Source organism: Prionailurus bengalensis, chromosome A2 (assembly GCF_016509475.1).
Source record: "Prionailurus bengalensis isolate Pbe53 chromosome A2, Fcat_Pben_1.1_paternal_pri, whole genome shotgun sequence".
Lineage (NCBI taxonomy): Eukaryota > Metazoa > Chordata > Mammalia > Carnivora > Felidae > Prionailurus > Prionailurus bengalensis.
Window position 1 is genome coordinate 160796954 of NC_057348.1, and position 24958 is coordinate 160821911.

A 24958-nucleotide genomic window follows, 5' to 3' on the forward strand; every position below is an offset into this window, starting at 1 on the left:
TTCAAAAAGTTTTATTTCTAAAAAAAAGTTTTATTTCTATTGCCATGATGAATTTATCATTTTTCAGACTTTCAGCTTTGCCCTAACATTCAAATGTCATTGGGTTCCTTATTTCAATACTTTCTTCAGTTACTCATAAATTGTTAAGAGTTCGTGAAGCTCTTTTTTTGTCACAAAATCAAAGTATCTCACGGTTGGAGAGGATATTATGTTCTCTTCAACTGACATTTATTGAACACCTCATTTTATGCCAGGCACTAAACTAAGTAGGTTCCCATATCTTACCTTATTAATCATCACAGCGATTTTAAGATGTAGGTGTTAGTCCCCTATTTTTATAAATGAGAATGCTAAGACTCCCAGAGGTGAAGTTTATTATCTACACTCACCTGGCTAGTCAATGACAGATCGGGATTACAACTGGGGAGCCCTGGCACCTTATATAATATCCAAAATAGTGTCTTCTTTATAACACACTCACTCGATGGGATCCAGACTGTGCTTGATAGGTCTCAGGACCACGTGAGTCACCTCATTCCACATTTAGGCTTTTCTGGCCACCGGAAAGTTTTCTTTCATCCTGTACCATCATCTCTACTAAAAATGGGAAATATCTTTAGACACAGTGGAGGTCAGACTCTGGGTTCAAATCCCTATGCCTTTAAGAACTCAAGGACATCTGTGCACCTTCAGAATTCACAACTCCAAGGAGACAAGTAAAATCGCCTAACCTGAAGCTTGACACAGAAGAAGTATTTAACAGCTGATAAATTCCATAGTCTACTCTTTCCTTTACTGACACCTTAATGATATGCTCCAGGGACAAGGATGGCATATGGTCACTGGCCCACTTTGCAGTTACTGTTCTCCCAACACCCCAGAAAGCCTTAAAATAATCACAAACTCTCAATAATATGAATTTTACAAAATAACACTCTTTATCTTTTCTCACATATGAGCTCCACGACTCAGCTGAAACTCTCTACACTTCTTTTCTTCCATGAATCTAAAAAGAACCAGTCTAACAAATTGGCTTTTAAATGTCTTTTACTTTTAAAAGTCTCACATTTTCAGCTCCCCTGCAAGCAGGTCTGTTCCCCCATGTCCACATTGCCCTTGACTATTTCATCATGTCTACAGGGCATACTTCCCTTAGTAGTTGTCCCATATAAATGGCAAGCTAGTGAGTTCCATGGAGAGCAGTGAATACATCGTGCCCGATTTGTCTTTTTCTTTCTATCATCCCAACCTGAAAGCTGAGCAAAGGCCTAAGGCCCCAAAGTTCTGAATAATTTTTCCTTCTTTCATTGCCTCATTTCCTGGGGCTCTCTGTGTGTGGCTGATCGAGGAAACACATACATGCACACACACACACGCACACACACGCGTGTGCACGCACACAGACAGCAGGGTCAGAACAACAATTTGACTGGGCTTGTCCGTTTCTAACTATAAGTCTCAGACAACAAGATACAAGATATTTCTTGTGTTGTTTAGGGCATCACCCACACACCTTGTCCATGATTCTGTGTTAATAGTGGAGAGTACCTTTCTCTCCAAATACACAAAGTGACAAATGAAACAAGGGACATAGACAGTCTGACCAAATAAATTCTTGGACATGAGAGACCACTGTAGATTGCTTTATAACAAAGAAGGTGATTCACAGGGTAAATACAGGACATGCCCTGCGAGTTTTCTTACTGATGAAATTCATGCTTCGAATTGCTGATTGGTGGTCCCTGAAGGATTGCAGTAACTCTGTTCTAGTCTGGAGATTGCGTTATAGGTGATACACCTCTGATAACTGAAATTCCAAAAAAAAAAAAAAATGGGAATTACCAAAAACATAGCAATTACCAATAAATCTCTGCATCCATTTTTATAAGGAGACGCTAGTGTGGACACATTTCGCCAGCTACTACTGTCTCTCACGTCATTGCAGTTATTACAGACAGGAGCCCAGGCGACGGGCCCTGAGCTTTTGGCCTTGGTGTGGCCCATGAGCCTTCTTTCCCACTACAGAGTCAGGCTCTGATCACAGCATGAGCCTCCCTTTCTCTGGCCAAAGAGTAATGTAAAAATTGTAACACGCATTAAATATTTATCCTTGAGACAAGAGTAAAAGAAGTCATAAGCCGAGACACAACTGGCGAGCATTCCAGAATGCAGAGTAGATGTCTTAGTCCATTTAGGCTGCTCTAACAAAATAGCACCAACAGGTGGCTTATCAACAACAGAAATCTGCTTCTTATCGTTCTGGAGCCTGGAAGTCCCAGATGAGAGAGACAGCATTGTCCGGTGAGAGTCCTCTTCTGGGCCACAGACTTTTCATTGTGTCCTCGCTTGGCAGAAGGAGCTAGGGAGGTCTTGTGGGTCTCTTTTTATGGAGCCTTATAAAAGGAACATCAGTAATCCTGTCATTCAGGCTCCGGCCTCATGGCCTAATCATCTCCCAAAGGCCCCACCTTCTAACACTCTCACTTCGGGATTTTGGAGGTTTTTTTTAATGTCTATATTACTTATTTTTGAGAGAGAGCAAGGAGGGGAGGTGCAGAGAGAAAGGGGGACAGAGGATCCAAAGCAGGCTCCACGCTGACAGCATAGAGCGTGATGCAGGGCTCCAACTCACGAACTGTGAGATCATGACCTGAGCTGAAGTCGGATGCTTGACTTACTGAGCCACCCAGGTGCCCCTAACACTGTCACTTTGGACGTCAGGATTCCAACATATGACTTTGTGGGTGGATACAAACATTCAGACCATAGTAGTAGCCATTCTCTTCTGTAAAAACAAATGATATAAGCCAATCTCTGCCACTGCCCCGTCTCTCCCCTTCAGATCGCTGACTCTTCCCCCATCCCAGCACACACACACATACACCCAAAGTCCCAAAGTGGCTCGCTACCGTCCTCATTACAATGGAGGGAATTGTTTTTAATTAAACTTTTAAAGCATCTCTTAGTTCAGAAGGAAGACATCGTGGAAAAAATAGGAGTAATTTAAAGAATGCATGACAGACCAGCTACTCTCCACCTAAAAGGATTTTCTTTGAACCACCTACTTGTCCATTTTCTTTCCTGTGGTTGGATAGTCAACTAACTAGAGCATCATTTGAGTGAGCGGCAGTGGGTCAAGGAGAAGGGCAAGACACCTGAATGTGGGTTGGATGGTTGAGGTTGTGTCCTCAAGGAGCCACGTGTCATTTAGGAGTGAGGAAGGCGTTGGGCAAGCTCTAGGGAAGTGGTTATGGTGAATTCTGGGAGGACATGAGTTGAGGAGCTTCAGAAGTGTCTGGAAGGGACAAGGGAGGCAATCAAAGATACCTCCCTTTCTTTCATGATCTTGCCTGAGGCCAGCCTTGTTCTGGCAGAGAGAGAGAAGAACTGTATCCTTGCTCCTTTTAGCAGGCTCCCTTGCTACTAAGATTCAGAATTCAAGATAGTGCTATAATTTAGTTACATTACCAAATAAATAATCTTTAGTTATTGGTCCATGTTAGAATATCGCACTATAGGAAAATGTATTTCAAGTTCCTAAAATCAATTTATATTATTATAATGTACTGTGCATCATTATGAACATAATATTAGCATATATAGCATAAACATTTTTCCTTGAAACCACTTGGTCTTCATACCCATTATTTAAAAAGACTACTTAATATTCCATCCAGTAGGTTTACCAAAATTTATTTAACCTAAGTATCTCACAATAGGGAAATGGCAATTTCTATTTCTGCTCTCGAAATTGTTTCCAATTTTTTATTGTAAATAATACTGCGGTAAATGTTTTTATAAATGGCATTTTGGTATTTTACATTATTTACTTAGGATGGATTGCCACGTGTGGAGAGGTAGCATTAGAGGGTATGAAATGTTTATGGTTTTTCATCTGTGGAGCCAATCTGATTTCCCAAACTCAATGCCAGCAAACGTGAGAAAGCCTGGTTCTCTGAATGCAGTCAGCACCGTTTTCTTTTTTCCCCTTTTTTCATTGTTGTGAAAATAACAAGCCAAAAGTGGTTACCATTTTAATTTGCGCCTCTTTCCTGGAGAACAAAGAATTCAAGAGAAAAGTCCCGGCAAAATGGATGCGCCTCCGAGAAAGGTCCACTGGGGGGCTACCAAGAGGCTGTTAGCACTGAGCACCACATTTAACGTGCTGAAATCCTCTCCAGGTTCAAAAGTTTCATTTGCTGATATCCTAGCATGGAGAGAATGGGGATTCCAACAGACACTAAGAGTTCATAAAAGACTGTACAAAAATGAACTTTTAGAGGTCAGTTGGATATTATCTATCAAAACATAATTTTTATGGGGCACCTGGGTGGCTCAGTTAAGCGTCCAACTTCGGCTCAGGTCATGATCTCGCGGTTTGTGAGTTCGAGTCCCACATTGGGCTCTGTGCTAACAGCTCAGAGCCTGGAGCCCCATTCGAATTCTATGTCTCCTCCTCTCGCTGCCCCTCCCATGCTCATGCTCTGTCTCTCTCTGTCTCTCCATAATAAATAAACGTTAAAAAAATTTTTTAATTAAAAAAATAAAATTAAAACAATGCAACTTTTATGTATTCTATTGAATTCAGGAATTATTCTCAAGAAATCCATCCTAGAGAAATACTAGTGTTATAGAAGTATAAATTCACAAGAATAGTCATGACAACATTTTGTGTGTCATAATGAAATATAGAGGAAAAAACTAAATATCCATCAATAAAGGAATTACTCTTGAATTGTGGTACATAACCATTAGAAAGAGTAAGATGGACATATTGATTCACATGAGAAAATATCCCTTCTATCAGTAAGCTTAAAAAAGCAGAATATGTAGGGATGCCTGGGTGGCTCAGTCAGTTAAGCATCCGATTTCAGCTCAGGTCATGATCTCACAGTTCGTCAGTTCAAGCCCGGTGTCAGGCTCTGTGCTGACAGCTCAGAGCCTGGAACCTGCTTCAGATTCTGTGCTCCCCCCCAACTCTGCTCCTCCCCTCCCTGCTCTCTCTCAAAAATAAATAAACATTTACAAAAAGAAGCAAAATATGTAGAGTTGGATTGTATTTATGTTAAAAAACCAGGCATGTTTGTGTGTGTGTTATAATACACACACACACACACACACACACACACACACGTACTACACACAAATGGGGTTGTTTTCAACATGAACAGAATTGGACTGTATACAAAGCAAAAGATACATATAATCCGTCCAGCCTTTTTCCAAGATTTTACAGACTGTTAGCCCTGGTTGCCTGCAGAGGTGATAAGACGTGAAGTATAGGACAGTTTTGACATTTTACTCTATAAAAGTTTACCTTTTTTGAACCATAACCATGTGTGATGTTTAAAAGCAAAAGTCAAATGAATAGATATGCTCCAACTCTCAGAAGGTTCTCATTTCCTAATTCCTAATGAAGGAAGGGTCCAGTCGCTTCACCGTTGCCCTATTGTAGCAAACTACAGTGAAATGGAACAATTTTCAATTTATTACTTGAATTCCATCTTTTAAAAAAAATTTTTTAATGCTTATTTATTTTTGAGACAAAGACAGAGCACCAGCAGGGAAGGGGCAGAGAGAGGGAGACACAGAATCCAAAGCAGGATCCAGGCTCCAAGCTGTCAGCACAGAGCCCAACTCTGGGTTCGAACACACCAACTTTGAGATCATGACCTGAGCTGAAGTCGGACACTTAACCGACTGAGCCAGCCAGGTGCCTCTTGAATTCAATCTTTTATGTAAATTTTCCATTTATGCCCTTTGAGCACATTTATTTAATAAGCTATTTATTTATTAAGAAATTAAAGTTCCAGTTCCACATAAACACAGCAGATCGACCGCATCTATTTGCTTTTGCTTCAAGCTAAAATCTCTGGGGAAGGACTTTTAAAAAAGGATCAAAGCGGTCAAGAGAAGACAGCAGCTTTTATAAAGGCCAGAAGCAAAAGGAAGAATAGACACTTAGTAGACAGAGGAAAGCTCGAGCCTAAGATGGTTGACGGAGAGGCTCAAGAGCAAGCAAGTTTGTGTGTCTGGCCCCCTGAAAGGCTCACACATGAGGGGCTCCAGGTACCTCAGAAAGATGGAGTTGAAAACAGAGGATTGCCTTCAAGTTTGTATAAAGAAGCCAATCTCCCCACCCTGTAGCTGGGCAACAACCCCGATGCCAAGTAGGGATGAAGATTGGCGGTTTGCTCCCTGGAGGGGCTGGATGCCAGAACAGTCCCTGTGGCCAAGGGCGGGGATGCCATCATGATCTCATGGGAACTAAGTGGAAGTTTCCATGCAGGCTTCCAGAATCCTGGCCACAATTCCTTCCAGGAATCCTCGCTAGGGAAAATGGTCATCCCTGGAGAGAAGGCCAGTGGATACAAACAGACCAGTCCTATCACCGGACCCCACTGCAAAGACCACCCGTTAAAAGGCTTCATTCTCACACCATCACCAGTTATGTGGTTCAAGCCCCTAATATGACTAAGACCAAACAAATAAAGGATTCAGCGTAAATTAAGGTAATACTTAGATAACAAACTTTTTGAAAAACCAAAAAACTGTCATTCATAGTCTCCATTTCAGTTCCGATTACCGCACAAAAAATTGATCCCAAAACTTTGTGGCTTAAAATAACAGCAGACATCTTATTATCTCAAATGGCTGCCATGGGTCAAGAATTTGGATGGGCTTTGTGGGCAGTTCTGGCTTGGAGGTTCTAAGGGAATTACAGCCAGGTGGCAGCCGGTTCTGGAAGAGCCCGGACCTGGCCAGACTTCTCTCTCTCTCCTCAGCTGGACACAAGGCCCTTTCACGTGATCATTCTGCATCAGCTAGTGTGGCTTCTTTGAGTGGGGTGGCCTGGGGGCAGGTGACTACTTTCCTGGATGATCACGGCTCTGTTGTGATTGGTTCAATTCCCCAGGCCAGAGTTGTACTGCCTTTTGCAACCTAGCCTTGGAGGTCATGCACCATCATTTCTGCCACATCCAGTTGGTGCAAGTGGGTCCCAAGGCTGCCCAGACCCTAAGGGAGGGAAAAGAGAGCTATTGTCGTGGCCATCTTTGAAAACAGATCAGAAAGGTACAAGGAGATATTGTATCCATGAAAGAGCAAGGGAATTATGCCCTCTCCCTGTGCAATTATCACTTTAGAAATTGCCAATTTTGAAAATTAAAATCTGAGAGCAGAAATTTAAAAAATAAAAGATTGAGAAGGTAAAACTCCAGTAAATCATGCAGAAAAATATAGAGCAAAAAAGACAAGGAGTTGGGAAACAGGACAGAAAACATAGGAGGGTGAAACCAGTAAATTCAAATATGAATAATGAAAGATCTAGACAAAGAGAACACAGAAAAAGGAATGAAGAAAAACATCAGAAATATGAGTCATGACAATGTCACAGCTTCCCTGAATGGAAGGGCATGAGTTTATAGATTGAAAGGGCTGAACATAAAAAAAAGAAGGTGGAAACCACATGAATTCATAGCATTAGAAAATATCAGATTATAAGGCATAAATAGAAAATGCTAAAAGTTTCCAAGATGTCGGTAAAAGACAATTCAAAGACCACAGCTCCACGACCAGCCTAGAGAACAACCAGGTCACGTTGGAAAAGGAAGATGGAACGTCTGGGGTGAGGTTTCCAAGAAAAATACTAAATAGCTTCCCTGTGTTTGCAGAGTTACACCTCCAACTGAGAAATAGGGGATTAACTGGTGACAGGTATGCAGAAAGCAAGGCAAATGAAGACACAAAAGATTTCCCTGGAATATAGATGCCTGTGTTAGGATCAAGAATAACAGTACAAGTTTGTTACTTAGAAACGGAGTTAACATCGGCGGGAGGGGTGGGGGGAGATTGTTCTGAACCGTGGAAAAGTAGGAAGGCATGGGGGAGTGGGAGGTGAGGACTTCTGTTATGTTTTTTAGGCCTTGTAGAAAAACGAGTTCTTAGACTCTGTATGTCATAACATGCTTTAAAAGGCTAAACTTAAATACCACCTTAAAATGATAGCTGGAAACTCAGATAAAAAATGGTACAATGAGGATATTTTTATTCCCCTCCCTCAAAGCCACTGATACCAAAAAGTATAAAACAAAAGAAAAAGAAATCTATCTTCAATGAGACACGGGAATAGCCATCACCACAAACCACAGTTAGGAAGCATGAATGAATGCCAAAGACACTGAAATTTGGGTCAAAGGAGAGAAAGTGGTGAAATCATTTTTCTTAACTTCAGTTGATTCAAAGTTCATCAGAGCATTATTTAATTCCATCTCAGTATCAATACCCTATTCTTTTTCTTTTTGTGTGTGTGAAGGAGGACTCTTTTTTTTCCTGTAAAAGTAGCATGAGAGATTGTAAGTTATTTGAATCTTTTGGTGTTGTTTCAGTTTTTAAAATAATGAGCACCTGTGGGGTGCCTGGATGACTCAGTCGGTGAAGCATCTGACTTCAGCTCAGTTCATGATCTCACAGTTCACAAGTTCGAGCCCCGCAACAGGTGTGGCTTTAGTATGTATTTTCCTGATGATGAGTGATGTTGAGCATTTTCTCATATGTCTGTTAGCTATGTGGATGTCTTCTTTGGAGAAGTGTCTGTTCATGTCTTTTGCCCATTTCTTCACTTGATTATTTGTTTTTGGGGTGTTGGGTTTGATAAGTTCTTTATAGATTTTGGATACTAACCCTTTATCTGATATGTCACTTGCAAATATCTTCTCCCATTACATTGGTTGCCTTTTGATTTTGCTGATTGTTTCCTTCGCCATGCAGGAGCTTTTTATCTTCATGAGGTCCCAGTAGTTCATTTTTGCTCTTGTTTCCCTTACCTCTAGAGACATGTTCAGTAAGAAGTTGCTGCAGCTAAGGTCAAAGAGGTTTTTGCCTACTTTCTCCTCTAGGATTTTGATGGCTTCCTGTCTTGCATTTAAGTCCTACCTCCATTTTGAGTTTATTTTTGTGTATGGTATAAGAAAGTGGTCCAGGTTATTCTTCTGCATGTCGCTATCCAGTTTTCCCAACACTATTTGCTGAAGAGACTGTCTTTATTCCATTGTATATTCTTCCCTGTGTTGTCAAAGATTAGTTGGCCATACGTTTATGGGTCCATTTCTGTGTTCTCTATTCTGCTCCATTGATCTGTGTGTCTGTTTTTGTGCCAGTACCATACTGTCTTGATAATTACACCTTTGTAATACATCTTGAAGTCTGGAATTGTGATGCCTTCAGCTTTTGTTTTCTTTTTCAGGATTGCTTTGGTTATTCAGGGTCTTTTCTGGTTCCATACAAACTTTAGGTTTGTTTGTTCTACTCTGTGAAGAATGCTGGTGTTATTTTGATAGGAATTGTATTGAATATGTAGATTGCTTCGGGTAGTATTGACATTTTAACAATATTTGTTCTTCCTATCCAGGAGCATGGAATATTTTTCCATTTTTTTGTGTGTCTTTTTCAATTTCTTCCATAAGCTCTCTATAGTTTTCAGTGTATAGATTTTTCACCTCTTTGCTTAGGTTTATTTCTAGGTATTTAATGGGTTTGGGTGCAATTGTAAATGGGATCAATTCCTTGATTTCTCTTTCTGCTGCTTCATTATTGGTGCATAGAAATGCAACCGATTTCTGTGCATTGATTTTATATCCTGTGACTTTGGTGAAATCATGGGTCAGTTCTAGCAGTTTTTTGGTAGCATCTTTTGGGTTTTCTCTATACAGTATCGTGTCGTCTGCAAAGAGTGAAAATTTTACTTCCTCCTTGCCGATTTGGATGCCTTTTATTTCTTTGTGTTGTCTGACTGCTGAGGCTAGGACTTCCAATACTGTGTTGAATAACAGTGGTGAGAGTGGAAATCCCTGTCATGTTCCTGACCTTAGGGGGAAAGGTCTCAGTTTTTTCCCCATTGAGGATGATATTAGCAGTGGATCTTTTGTATATCGCTTTTAAGATCTTGAGGGATGATCCTTCTCTCCCTACTTTCTTGAGAGCTTTTATCAAGAAAGGATTCTGTGTTTTTTTCAAATGCTTTCTCTGTGTCTATTGGGAGAATCATGTGATTCTTATTCTTTCTTTTATTAATGTGATGTATCACATTGATTGATTTGCAGATATTGAACCAGCCCCGAATCCCAGGTATAAATCCCACTTGGTCGTGGTGAATAATTCTTTTAATGTATTGTTGGATCCAGTTGGCTAGTGTCTTATTGAGAATTTTTGCATCCATGTTCTCCAGGGAAATTAGTTTGTACTTCTCCTTTTTAGTGGGCTTTTTGTCTGGTTTTGGAATCAAGGTAATGCTGGCCTCGTAGAATGAATTCAGAAGTTTTCCTTCCATTTCTGTTTTCTGGAACAGCTTCAAAAGAATAGGTGTTAACTCTTCTTTAAATGTTTGGTAGAATTCCCCTGGAAAGCCATCTGGCCCTGGACTCTTGTTTTAGAGGAGATTTTTTATTACTAATTCGATTTCTTTACTGGCTATGGGTATGTTCAAATTTTCTATTTCTTCCTGTTTTAGTTTCAGTAGTTTATAAGTTTCTAGAAATTTGTCCATTTCTTCCAGATTGCCCAATTTATTGGTATATAATTGTTCATAATATTCTCTTATTATTGTTTATATTTCTACAGTGTTGGTTGTGGTCTCTCATCTTTCATTCTTGATTTTATTTATTTGGGTCCTTTCCTTTTTCTTTTTGATCAAACTGGCTAGGGGTTTATCAATTTTGTTAATTCTTTCAAAGAACCAGCTCCTGGTTTCATTGGTCTGTTCTACTTTTTTTTATTTCCGTAGCATTGATTTCTGATCTAATCTTTATTATTTCCCATCTTCTGCTGGTTTGGGGTTTTATTTGCTGGGTTTTTTTTCCAGCTCTTTGAGGTGTAAGGTTAGGTTGTGTATCTGAGACCTTTCTTCCTTCTTTAGGAAGGCCTGGATTGCTATATACTTCCCTCTATACTTCCCTCTTATGACTGCCTTTGCTACATCCAAGAGGTTTTGGCCTGTCATGTTATCATTTTCAGTGGCTTCCATGGACTTTTTAATTTCCTCGTTAACTTCTTGTTTAACCCATTCATTCTTTAGTAGGATGTTCTTTAATCTCCAAGTATTCATTGTCTTTCCAAATTTTTTCTTGTAGGTTGATTTCAAGTTTCATAGCATTGTGTTCTGGAAAAATGAATGATATGATCTCGATATTTTTGTACTTGTTCAGGGCTGATTTGTGTCCCAGTACATAATCTATTCTGGAGAATGTTCCATGTGCACTCAAGAAGAATGTGTATTCTGCTGCTTTAGGATGAAACGTTCTGTTAAGTCCATCTGGTCCAGTGTGTCATTCAAAGCCATTGTGTCCTTGTTGATTTTCTGCTTAGATGATCTGTCCATTACTGTAAGTGAAGTGTTGAAGTCCCCTACTATTATGGTACTATTATGAATGAGTTTATTTATGTTCATGATTAATTGACTTGTATATTGGGTGCTTTACATTGGGAGGCATAAATGTTTACAATTGTTAGATCCTCTTGGTGGATAGACCCCTTAATTATGATATAATGCCCTTTTTCATCTCTTATTACAGTTTTTATTTTAAAATCTAGATTGTCTGATATGAGTATAGCTACTCCAGCTTTCTTTTGGCAACCATTAGCATCATAGATGGTTCTCCATCCCCTTACTTTCAATCTGAAAGTGTCTTTAGGTCTAAAATGGGTCTCTTTAAACAGCATATAGATGGATCTTGTTTTCTTATTCATTCTGTTACCCGATGTCTTTTGATTGGATCATTTAGTCGATTGACATTTAGAGTGAGTACTAAAAGATCCGAATTTATGGCCAACGTGTTGCCTGTAGAGTTGGTTTCTGGTGGTGTTCTCTGGTCCTTTCTAGTCTTTGTTGCTCTTGATCTTTTTTTGTTTTATTTCATGTTTTCTCCCCTCAGAAAGTCCCCCTTAAATTTTCTGGCAGGGTTGGTTTAGTGGTCATGAACTCCGTTAGTTTTCATTTGTCTGGGAAACTCTTTATCTCTCCTTCTATTTTGAATGACAGCCTTGCTGGATAAAGAATTCTTGGCTGCATATTTTTCCAATTCAGCAAGTTGAATATATCCTGCCATTCCTTTATGGCCTGCCAAGTTTCTGTGGATAGGTCTTCTGTGAACCTGATCTATCTTCCCTTATAGGTTAAGGACTTTTTTTTCCTTTGCTGCTTTCATAATTCTTTCCTTGTCAGTGTATTTTATGAATTTGACTATGATATGTTTTGTTGATGGTCGGATTTTGTTGAATCTAATGGGAGTTTTCTGTGTTTCTTGGATTTTGATGTCTGTGTCTTTCCCCAGGTTAGGAACGTTTTCTGCTATGATTTGCTCATATCAACCTTCTACCCCTTTTCTCTCTCTTCATCTTCTGGGACTCCTATGATTTGGATGTTATTCCTTTTTAGTGAGTCACTGATTTCTCTAATTGTTACATTGTGTTCTTTTGCCTTCGTATTCCTCTTTTTTTCTGCTTCATTATTCTCCATAATTAGGTCTTCTATATTGCTGATTCGCTGCTCCCATTCATCCATCCTTGCCACCGTGGCATTCATTTGAGATTGCATCTCAATTATAGCATTTTAAATTTCATCCTGACTAGATTTTACTTCTTTTATCTCTGTGGAAAGGGATTCTATGCTTTTATCAACCCCAGCTAGTATTTTATTATCGTGATTCTAAATTCTAGTCCAGACATCTTGCTTATATCTGTGTTGATGAGTTTGCTACCTGTCATTTCTTCCTGTTCTTTCTTTTTGGGTGAATTCCTCCATTTTGTCATTTTGGAGGAAGAAAAAGAATTTATAAAATAGAAAATTAAAATAAAACACAGTACAAAAAATCAAATAAAAGAAGCTAGATCCTAGGTGTGTTTTGGTCTGGTTGTTGGAAGATGCTTGATAGAATAGAGAAAAAAGGAAAGAAAAGAAAAGGAAAAAAAGTAAGAAAACATTTAAAAATTTTTAAAGATGAATGCAATAAAATAGAATAAAATGAAATGAAGAAATTAAAATATAATTCATAAAAATTTACCAAAAAAATATAAAAAATACAGTAAAATTTTTTAACTTTTTTAACAACAGAAAATAAAAGTAGTTTTTTTCTCTTTCTGTATCCAAGAAAAAGAACAAGAAAAAAAAGAACAAAAACAAATAGATGGACCAGCGAGCAGAATGAAATCGGAATGAAATTACATCCAGTTTCCCCTAGAAGTCTAGCTATGAAGCACTTTGTAGGCCATACACTATGCAGGTGGAGATCCTCTAGGGCCTGAGCTTGGTTGGTGCAGTTGGGCAGGGCTTGGTGTAACAACTCCATTCTCCACTTGGCGATTTAGCTTACTGGGGTGGATGGGTGTGGCGTACATGTGAAGCTATGCACATGTGTGGGAAAATTGAAAATGGCATCACCCAGCTTCCCAGTCTCTGGTACCAGAACTCTGCCCTCTTACTGAGCAGCAATCAAGCACCCCTCCTTTGTCTCCAGCTTCCATCCACTCCCCACTTCTACACTGTCTGCATCCAAGCTGTCAGCCTGCTAGGTAGCACCTCCCTCCTGAATTATATTGCAGATGGGGCTGTGTTTCCAAACCCCTCACTTCTGAGAGCCCTGTGGCTCGGACCTGCTCCCACCCTCTGGGGGAGTGTCACACCAAGCAATGGCTGGGTAACAGCTTGCCCCTAGGAACGTTTGAGTGGTCGTGCTGTTGCAGAGGCTCAGAGGTTGTAGCCAGGTGCCTGTTTGCCCCAGAAAAAGTTCCTGGGATCGAACGGCAGTAGAGGTTTAGAGATTATGGCAAATCACAACACATAGCTGGCACCAGGTTTCACTGCCCCTGGTGTTTTGTTTCGATACCAGCAATCATGGCTGTTCTCTGGGATCCACTGGAGTCTTTGCATATGGGGAGGCTGTTTGGCCTCTATCAGATGCCCTTTTGGCAGGGGAACCGCTTCTCCTTGTGTGGCCCACAGATCCTGGGACCTCACTGTCTGCTTCTGGTGATTCTCCCTTCCCACCAGAGCACTGCCAGGTACTGAGCTATGGAATTTCCAACACTGCTCTCCCCTGTTTATAGAGTCCTAGTGGTATTGAAACCCTCTCCTTTCTCCTTTCTCCTTTTTCCTTTCTCCCTTTCTTGTTCAGTCACTTGTGGGTGTTCCCACTCTTTCTCTTTCTCTCCAGCTACTTTTGGAGGGAGTGCTTTTCCTGGACTCTCCCCTCTTTCTCCTTCGTCTCTCCACAAAAACAGCTCCCTACCCTCCACGGCTTCTCTCTCCCCCATTTCACCTCTCTGTGCTGCATACCTGCCAAGTTATGTGGCTCAGGTTATGCAGATTGTTGTGTTAATCCTCAGATCAATTTTCTAGATGTGCAAAATGGTTTGGTGCTGAGATAGCTGCATTTCAGGGACAAGAGAAGCTGAGAACTTCCATGCTGCTCTGTCATCTTGTTCCCCTGAGGATGTTTATTTTTAATGTGAGTTCTCTACCCCTAGGGGAAAAAAATGGGGAAAATAAGTGCAGAACAAGAAGTCAGCTTATGAGCAGAATAAAAGTGGTCAAGTTATTTTCAGAGGAGTCTAGTTGGCCTCTGAGTTTCCTTCCCTGCAGTATCCAATTCACAACCCAGACTCTAACTTAGCTTCCCAAACCAGATGAGCGTCCCACTTAAATGTAATTGGTCCTGTTTCAGTTTGTGTCTTTGGGCAATGAAATTTCACAAAGACTTTCTCCTCCTCTTTCTCTGATGCTGTCTTTCCAATCTGAAGTACACCGTGACCAAAAAACTCCAAAGCTGTGATATTCATTAAATAACTCAAGTCAGAATTTAATATATCCTGTAATTGAGAGACTCAAAAAATTGTTCCAGGCACCTGAAGACCACTTGTATTTCTTTATTTTCTTGACATCCTGAACAACACCTTTCTGAGAAATCACTACTGAGTAGTCGAACCAAACAAAGACCAGTGTGGGGAGAAAGGGCGCAGCTCAGGCAATCGGAGTACATCCTATTGACCTGCAGACAGCCACCAGAATCTAGAAATGCCTACCAAAAAATACTTGCATCAACATTTGACCTGTCAAATCTAATTACTTTTGTCTTGATCATTGTACCGGCTCACTATCAGCTTTGCAAACGCTAATTAAAAGCAAAAAGCACAACCAGCATTTTTAAAGAGCTCTGGGAGAATCTCCCATTTGCACATACATATAAGATTAATTTTCCCCAGAGCTGACCAATCTCAGGGTCAACAGACTACTAATGCCAAGGAGCAATCATAAATGAAATTCCCTAAAACTATTTATGAATGTCAAGACCCACCAAGGCAAACCATATTTTGAAAACACAATTCAGATGTCTCATGTCTTAATCCCAAGTGAAATAAATCAACCATTAATAATTAAACGTTTCTGATTCCGGATGTGGCCAGGCATGGAAGAGTCCACAGCAGCAGGGAGTCAGGACAGGGTGGGAAGGCTGGGTCTGGAAACTCACCCGCATACTGGAAGGGGGCACAGAGTGGGCTGGGGTTTGTAACCGTGCAGCAGCAGATGGCAGAGGGAGCTACTTTGGAGCAGAATGGTGACTGGCCCCTTGCCGCGGAGATCCAGCAAAGATGATAGTGCACTGCGTGCTGGGCACCTTCTTGAGCATTCCTCTTGCATTAATGAACTCACTTACACAAGAATCTGGTGAGGGAGGCAGTTTTACTAGACCCATTTTACAGACATGAAAACGGATACACAGAGAAAGGAAAGAGCTTGCACGAGGTTATCCCTCTAAGTGGCAGAGCAAGGATTTGGACACAGTTTGGCTGTAATGCCTACCTCTTTAACCACTGAGCTCTATCCTCCCCACGAGGTAACAAGCTTCTCTTTCAGGCAGAGGGTGGAGGACAGTCACTGGAACTAAGAGAGCAGTTAATATGCTGGGGGACACATCCGCGTCCTTCCAGGAAAAGCGAGCAGCTTGCACCAGGATGCAGGCTCAGGAGAGGGACACAGAGTGGGGCCCCATTAGAGCTGGGACTCTCCAGACAAGGCATCCCGAACTCCTTGACATCACGCTCCTAAAAGAAAACAATGTTAAGCGTGAGTCCCAGTGTATATAACTTCATTTATATATTCCTTTTAAATTTTTGTACATGTACTACTGAATTAATGTAGGTCGTAAAATATGCACAAAGGGGGAAATTATTCTTTTATACCGAAAACTTACCATAAATTCACCTCAAATATTACACTGACTTATCCTAGCACTGGAAATGTAGATCCCTGACCAAAAGTATATTTTTAAAATAATTTGGATCTGCCTCTTATTTAGACATTTATCAGAATGACTTGATCTAGAACCCATTTTTTTCTAGAATTATTCCCTGATTGTTTAAGATCACGATGGATGATTAGTTGGGGACACACACACACACACACACACACACACACAATGCAAGACCTTTGATGTATTGCGTAATCCTGAAACTATATGTTAAAATGAAAACAAAGAGCCTTTAAAAATCCTGCAGCAATACCCAATAAATAAATAAAGGTCATCCAGCAAGAAAAATTTCCTCTCGAACAATGCTTTTAAATCCCAGAAACAAAACCAAAATGTCAATCCATTCTTTTTAACATTTTTTCACAGCAAAACAACAGCCAGTGTACAAAATAAAACACTGGCGTTCAAACAATCTAAGCCACTGCCGGTGACAGAGCGTGTCTCATTCGGGGCAAAGATCTATTTTTCTGATCACATCCATAACTCAACACATACAAAAAGAAAAATTAAATTATATTAAAAGACAGCATTTTCAGCAGTCCTGACGGGCTTCAGCCCTCTGACAGCTCCTGGGATTCCATCAGCCAATTATTGCCACGTTGTGAAGTCAACCGTCTCTTGAAACCAAATCTAATGGAAAGAGGAGGAGCTTAGCAAAGCAGCTTAAACACCTCACCTGCAAAGCTCTTTTCGAACCGGGACGTGTGTCAGTCGTGTCTGAGAGGTTCCCTCCATCCTGCAAAGGAGAGATTAGTTCTTCAGGTTCCACTTGTGTGGTCATCACTTCCGATTTCCCTGAAGTTCTGGAAAGGCTAAAGGTTATTTCCAGCTGGAGCCACTGGAGCCTGAACCCACGGGGCCTTTTCCTGCACAAATCTCAACCTGACAGAAACTGTAAAATGAGACTCCTGACCTTCCATTTTAAGGGAGCAATGTCAAGTTGGCTGATAAGCTTGATGGTGGTTGGTTTGGAAGAGGGTTGACCCAAGACTGTAGCAAAACCAAGGCTGTGGTCTGTTAATCAAAGCCAACACCCCCAGGCTGGCAGATGATGGCCTCTGTTGTTTTGTCTTTGTTTTTGTGTTGGGGTTTTTTTGAAACCGGGGTTAGGGATGGGCAACTTATTCCAATTTGTCTTTGAGGTGATAGGTTTGGGAATGGAAAATTACCCAAGAAGTTAAAAAAAAAGGAAAAAAATCTGTGAAAGTGTTTTATAAAGGTTTTAAATCATTGGGTATCTAATGTAGATTATTCATTGCCTTATGTGCTTTAAAATGCTCCTTCTTGGGGCACCTGGCTGGCTCAGTCGGAAGAGCATGAGACTCTTGATCATAGGGTCATGAGTTTGAGCCCCACATCGGGTGTAGAGATTACTTAAAAATTTTTTTTAAATAAAGTTAAAAAATAATAGTAAAGTAAAGCAACTCCTTCTCTAAGCACTTCAGTATTCTTCCTAATGGTTGAGGTAAGACAATGTCTACACACGCCCCTTTAAAATCTCCCATGTAAAACACCTGTATCCCTACTCTACAGCTGTGAGGATCTTGACCACGAATCTCCTCCCCAGGCAGTGTCACACCATAATAGCTTGCTGAGGACATTTTGTTCTTACTTCTGGATATTCCCTGGGCCCACCTCTATATTAACCTGCAGTGGTCATGTCTTCATATATGTCCTTGTTAAGCAACAGAGTTTTCATGAAAGCACTCTGACCCTACCCTTGTTTTATAAGATGGCTAAAGCCTCATAGAGTATTTGTGTTTAAGGTACTAGTTAGAAAATGTGACCTTGAGATACCTGGGTGGCTCAGTCAGTTAAGCGTCCGATGTCAGCTCAGGTCATGATCTCACAGTTTGTGGGTTCAAGCCCCACATTGGGCTCTGTGCTGATAGCTCAGAGCCTGGAGCCTATTTTGGATTCTGTCTCTCTCTCTCTCTCTCTCTCTCTCTCTCTGCCCCTCCACTGCTTGTGCTCTGTCTCTTTCTGTCTCTCAGAAATAATAAATAAACATTTAAAATGAAAAAAAAAAAGAAAAGAAAATGTGAGCTTCAATTCACTGCTGCTGAGTGCTTAGCAGAATCTCAACTGAGAGAAAATGTGTTTAGGAGGACAGCCTGATGGCCATGCAATCCACACACCGGCCTGGAGAAGCATTGCTCCTTCTGGCAGCCACAACCTCTTAAAAATCATCTAGAACTTGGTGTGATATGGGTGCTCTGAGGACACAGGTAGGCCATCGAGGATGGGGTGGAATGAGCAGCGGTGGGAAGAATAGAAGGAATAGAAGAATAGAAGGAAATAAGGTGAGAGAGTTGAAGGGGTTGGGGATGGGGAGAAGACGCCCAGATTTTGTAGGGTGTGATCGGTCATGTCAAGGGCTTGGCTTTTGCTCAGAGGGCGTGGAGATCCACCCAGGGGAGCGGAGGAGTGACGTGATATGACGTACATAATAAAATGACCAATCTGGCTAAACTGTCTCCTCTTTCCATTGCATCATTCAAATCCAGCACTCAAAACAAGGAGCAGTTTCCAAGCTATTGCTCAAATGTCTGGTGGAAAGAAATAACGGGGACCCTAAATGGCAGGACGTCCCCCCTGTCACCTCCCTGAATTCCTGAGAGAGATACATAGATGGAATATTTCAAACAAGTTCTTTTTTAAGTCCTCCTCCACTTGGGCATGTCCGAGAGAGAGAGAGAGAGAGAGAGAGAGAGAGAGGGAGAGACGGATCATTCCCAGAAATTCTAATTGAGTGGCTGGGTACAGAACAGAAACAGCTGTGCGGTTAGACTTCCAGGACGATGCTAATGTGCGTATAGAAACCGCCTCTCCAGAGGCTGGCAACAATAGCTGATGTGGGCACAAGCTTTTATTTTTTCCCTTCTTGCGCGCTGTAGCTGTGCTGTCCAGGATGGTGGCCACTAGCCACACGTGGCTATCGGGCACTTGAACTGGGACTAGTTCAAAATGAGATGTGCAATCAGCATAAATCACCCAGCAGATTTTGAAGACAGGGTGAAAAAAAACGGATGTAAAATGTCTCAATAATTTCTATATAGAAAACATGTTGAAAGAATCATATCTTGGATGTACTAAATTAAATACAATATGTTATTAAAATTAGTTCAGCGCTTTTTTTTAACTTTTTTAATATGGATACAAGAGAACTTAAAACTACAAATGTGGCTCACACTACATTTCTATTGGACAGTGCTGATGTAGAGCATCTCACAGACTCCTCTTGTAGGGAACTGTGGCCCTCTGTCTCCCAAACCTTCAAAACCCACCTTACCGTGGTTATCACCTTCCACAACAATTTTTTTTAAAGAAAAATGCTAAATTGCTTTTTTAGATCTTTCTTCCAGGTAGTCTGTAGAGAAAGATTGAAAGACAGCACAACCGAGGAGTTAGTAGTGAGAATTTGCTAGATGTGTGACCATAAGCCAGTTACTCACCTTCTCTGAGTCTCCATTCCCTCATCTGTAAGAACTCAATAATAACACATACCTCGAGACGTTGTCAAGCTAAGTATCATCGTTCCTAACTCTCCATAAGTGGTAAACCCTCTTGTCATTGGCGCTGAGCTTTTGAGAAAGTGGGGAGGTGCCCTGGGTCCAGGTGATGTGATTCTGTGTAAGCAGTGATACCCCCATTCCTGCGTCGACAGAGGTTCAGAAACCTGCCGTCTTCCTACCCACTCCTGAGCTGCCTGGACATTGTACCTCTGTTCACAAATGTCAGAATTATATTCAAACATCAGAATAAAAATAAGTACAAAGCCAATGTCGCTTGGAAAGAGTATTTTTGATGATAAGATCGTGGTTGCCATGTGCTTTCACTAATTACCATGACTAAAGAGAAGGGCCTGCGGTCTTTGCTAAGAGAGAGAGAAGCAAGAGAGAGAAGAAAGGGCTCCAAGCCTTAAAACATCCAGTGCTCCCGTTAAACCATGCTACCTGTGAGGGTTTGCTTTATCTCGCTGTTTATGTCTCTCTGCCTTTTCGTCTCATAACCATTATCTATCAATGTCCCTCAGCCTCGAAAGTTTAATTTTTACCCCATTTCTTCCAACTGCCAAGCTCAGCTCTTACTCTCTCTCTTTTTTTTAATTTTTTTTTACCTTATGACTGAATTCATTAAAACAGTTTGTCCTTAAAGGTTTTCTTTTTTTCATTGACATGGAAAGACTCACATGGTTGGTTTCTCTAATTTTCAGGAGGCAGCTGGTTGAGCTGAAGCTGGTTTCGCATGCAGCGAGGCTTCCTCCTCTCCTCCAGCGGGCTGACTCCAATTAGAATGGAATCAGGAATGGGCGGGCAACACGCATTTGAAATCACCATCCATGGTCACCATGACTTCGAAACCCAGAGGCACCATTAGATCAGGGCTATATTTGTAGGCATTTTGTTATACTTGGGACTATTGAAAAGTGAGAAACTGGAATGAACTGAGGATTTTATGCTTTCCCCAAACTGTGGAGCAAAAGAGATGGCAATAGACAGGAAAACGTAACAGTTTAAGTGGTGGATGTGGCTGTTGAGCTGTGTTTCTGGAGGAGAACGTGACAGGCAGGAGAGGAAAATGAGTTGGGAACAGGGACAATCTCACTTCCTGAGTCACAGTCCTCTACACTAGACGTAAGACTAAAGCCTTAAAATACCAGCAACCTGTGTCCTCAGACTGTTTCCTTGGATGACTGGCCAGGGTGCTGGATGTAGCACAGAGCTTTTTAGAGAATCCTTGACCCTGAGCAGTCCCAGAAATTCACGTGCAGTGATTCCTTCGCTGCATTGGCGTCTGTCCTGCCACCTGTGGCTGCTTTTACTGCTCCTTTTATGTCAAAAACAGGTCATGAGCAAACACTCAGGCAAACCGGGTCTCAGCATGTCACTACACAGCACATGCTTTCTGAAAAACCATTTTTTTTTGAAAACCATTTTTTGTTACTCTAGAAAGTGTGTGTGGGTGTGTGCGCACGTGCATGTGCATGCACGCTCCCGTGCGTGTGTGTGTGTACACATATGTGTTTTCTGGGGGAAAATATGTGCACACACATTTCCAGACATATTTGCTGAAAACACACACACGTGCACACACATATGCGCACTCCTATTCTGGAAAATCACTTTGAGGTTGATTTTATATACATGTAAAGAGAGAGAGAGAGACCTGTAGATCCATATAGAAAGCCATATGAAAGTACTTTTAATTTATTTACTATAAGAATAAATTTGTTGCATGCAACAATGAATAAATCTATTCTTTTTCCACAGATGTGATGCAAAAAAAGAGGGGCATGCTCAAAGAATCTACAGAGGGGAAAAGTTTCTAATAGAGGGGGAAACCATTAAAGTAAAATTTTAGTTGTCAGTTTTATAATTGAAGCTATCTCCTCACTTGAAAATATTGTTTTCACTGGAGTAGAAGGAAAAGAGGACCCGGCAAATGCCCTACAAGGTTGATTTCCCCCAACAGATTACAAGCACGTACACGAGGATTTCAAGAGAGTCCTCACTGTGGTGGGGCAGAGTCCAGTCATTCAAGGCAGTGTGTAGTAATTCAGTGAATGAGTGTCCTAAATTCATTCTTTTTCTTCTTTTTCCTTCCTCCCCTGCTCGTTTTTACTTCTTTTTCCTTTTAGACTTCTTCCACCAAGAGGCAGGCAAAGTATAATTCCTTTTTTTTAACGACAATCTTATTTTCAAAATCAACTCTGGATAATTCACAATCCTGGACCTTTTTGCCCAAAATGTACTGATAGCCAATTATTTCTTGGTTTCTTTGAGGTGAATCTTTGCTTTATAACCCATATTTTATTGTCTTTGAAGTTTGAAGAAACGATCCTCAAAAAGTGATAGATGGTAATAGAAATAGGTTACCAAAGTGTCTTCAGTGTTCTTTAAGCAGAGGGGGTTGGGGTTCCAGCTCTGAGAAAAATGTGAAGATGGCCAAACTGGTCCAGAATACCATCAATCCATCATTAATTCCGTGTGTGTGCATTCAGTACCTAGTAAGTTGTAGGAAAAGTGCTGGACTCTGGAGATACATCAGACAAAATATGGTGTGTGCCCAAGGAGCCCTTCTTTGGCCTTTGGTAAATGCAAATGTAAGCTACCAATTGTGGTTTAGTGTGAGAAAGCCTTTGGAATTGCTATACTTTGAATTTATTTCACAAAAGAATGAATGTTTAAGTCTAGCTCTCACAGAAACAAGTGATACCAGTGCAAAAAAAAAAAAAAAAAAATATCCGGGTGGGTGGCCATGGCCAAACCAGATAGGCAGCTCAGTGTGGGGATGTGAGACTCGGTGTGAAGGCTGCCTGCTCTTGGCCTGGGGAGGAGCCTCATGGCCTTTGGCCACTTCTTAGACTTCTTAGACTCTGTACGGCATCACTCACAAATAGTTTTCAGGAGGCATCTCTTTTTTTTCCTCAAGAAGCATGGTGTCATCTATGCTCATAACGTCCAGAAAGCCTGTGAGGCCTCAAACAACCTTATGGGGACATAACCTGCTTCTTGAGTTGCACGAAGTAGAATGCCATGAGCTGCTAGTACCTCATGCATCCTTGCCCCGTTCAAGAGAGGGACCCTACGTGAGTTTCTTTCAATTACTCTGTTTATCCAACTGTCATCATTACCCACAGGAACCCACCTCCCATTTGATGAGTGAGACTCCAGCTGTGATGGAGTCTTACTCATTAAGAGTAATGTGGCTTTACCCACAGTAAAGCCACCTACACAGCGTGGCACGTTCTCTAAAGAGGCAGCAGTTTTGAGGGTGGTTTGTATTGACTGAAGGACAGTTCAGGGCTAGGTTAGAACATTTCCACAAGTCACAAGGTTTAATTAACGCACCGGATAAAGGAGTCGCGTGGACAAAACGGGCGACGTGAGTAGGAACAGTAAGCAAAGTCATAATCTGTAGTTCCATTTACCTTCCTTGGTCAAGGAAAAGAACATGTCAAAATCGATGTCCTGTTTTAATCAGAATAATCAGCGAATGGAAATGGCTCTGGATTAGGAACTATACGTCAGAGTCTCAGATCTCGCAGCCATCCACACTTTCAGGTGTGGCTTTGTTGTTGTTGTTGTTGTTGTTGTTTAACTCAAAATAGAAATTGCTTTACTGTAACCAAAGTTTATCCTAAATAATAGGACATTGGTGGATTTTCTGGCTGTTCTTTTCTATTAAGGTCTTAGGTGGTAGAAAAAATAGAATTTTATCACTTAAGGAGTCAATCGCATCCTTATGTCTGTGAGTAGTAAACAATCAGTGGTTACTTGGTAACTAACTTCCTTTTAAAATTCCACGAGAAGAAACTGGCAAACAAATTAGTTTGCGGAATTCTTTGAAAACAGCTGGAACTTGCTTTGAGCGTGGCTGGGAGCGTCGGCTATGAAGTCCAGAAAAATCTGTATTTGACTATCCCTTCCTGATTAGTATGATGACCTCGGCCAAATTATTCCCTTAAGCCTCAGTTACCTTATCTGTGAAATAAGGATGATAACATCTACATCAAAAGTGTTGCTGCTGAATACTTCATTAAATAATATAATATATGAAAATTGCCTATTGCGACTGACACATTGCAGGAACTCAAGAGAAACTCATTTCTTTATGGCATGTAAACATGAATCTGGCTCCAAGTCAAAAGTGCCCTCACCGAATCAACAAACTTTCTGTAAGTAGCTCTTTCTACTAGGTTCTGGGGCTATAATGGTGAATGAAAAATAGCACTTACCCTCAAGAGCCCTTACAGTCCAGAATTCTACTTGGCTCCCCAGTTCAGCTGAGCAAGCAAGAAAATTTGGGCTGCTTAGTGTTCAGAGCAAAGAAGCAGCAACTTCTTTGATAAGCAACCTGCTGCTTATCAACAGAATGAAGAGACACCACCTCGTGTCTGCAAAAGGCATAAATTACGTAATTTAAAAATTTTACAAATAAATAATTGAACAGATAACGTAACTCCTGAAAGCAACAGCTTCATAGCAGATGATGAAGTGAGCAGAGCAGAGGTGACATGAGGCAGAGGCATTCGACTGGGGGACAACTTTATCCACTAAAGCGATTCAAGCAATTGACCTGTCTGTCCAAATAACACTCCAGTTTGCAAAGCCAATAAAGAGAAGATAAAGCAGTCAAAATGAAGACCATCTGTTAAATTGCAAATCATTTCCTTCTTTTGGATGTATTATTCTAAATGCATCTTATAACACTTTGATTAAGACACTGCTATTATAATTAATGACAATGACTAAGTTGACAGAATGGCATTTCTCCCAAGAAAACCACTTTACAGGAACTCCTGGGTGGCTCATTCAGTTAAGTGTCTGACTTCAGCTCAGGTCACGATCCCACAATTCGTGGGTTCAAGACCCACATCGGGCTCTGTGCTGACAGCTCAGAGCCTGGAGCCTACTTTGGATTCTGTGTCTCCCTCTCTGCCCCTCCTCCACTCATGCTCTCTCTCTCTCTCTCTCTCTCTCTCTCAAAACTGAATCAACATTAAAAAAAAAAAAAAGCTACTTTACAAAGGGAATGAAATTGAGAAATATCAACTGGGAAGGGTCATTGTGTACCAACTAGCTGAATATACTGTTGTTATTAAAAAAAATTCAAATTTGGTTCAGCTCAATTCAATAATATATTAATTGCATTTC

At 40.9% G+C, this 24958-nt stretch overlaps 1 protein-coding gene across 1 annotated transcript in view; it reads left to right on the plus strand.

Moving 5' to 3' along the window:
* The window catches only part of CNTNAP2 (contactin associated protein 2), a 1977233-nt gene that overhangs the window by 1784734 nt on the left and 167541 nt on the right, over positions 1-24958 (plus strand). The gene's annotated exons all lie outside the window — the stretch shown is intronic.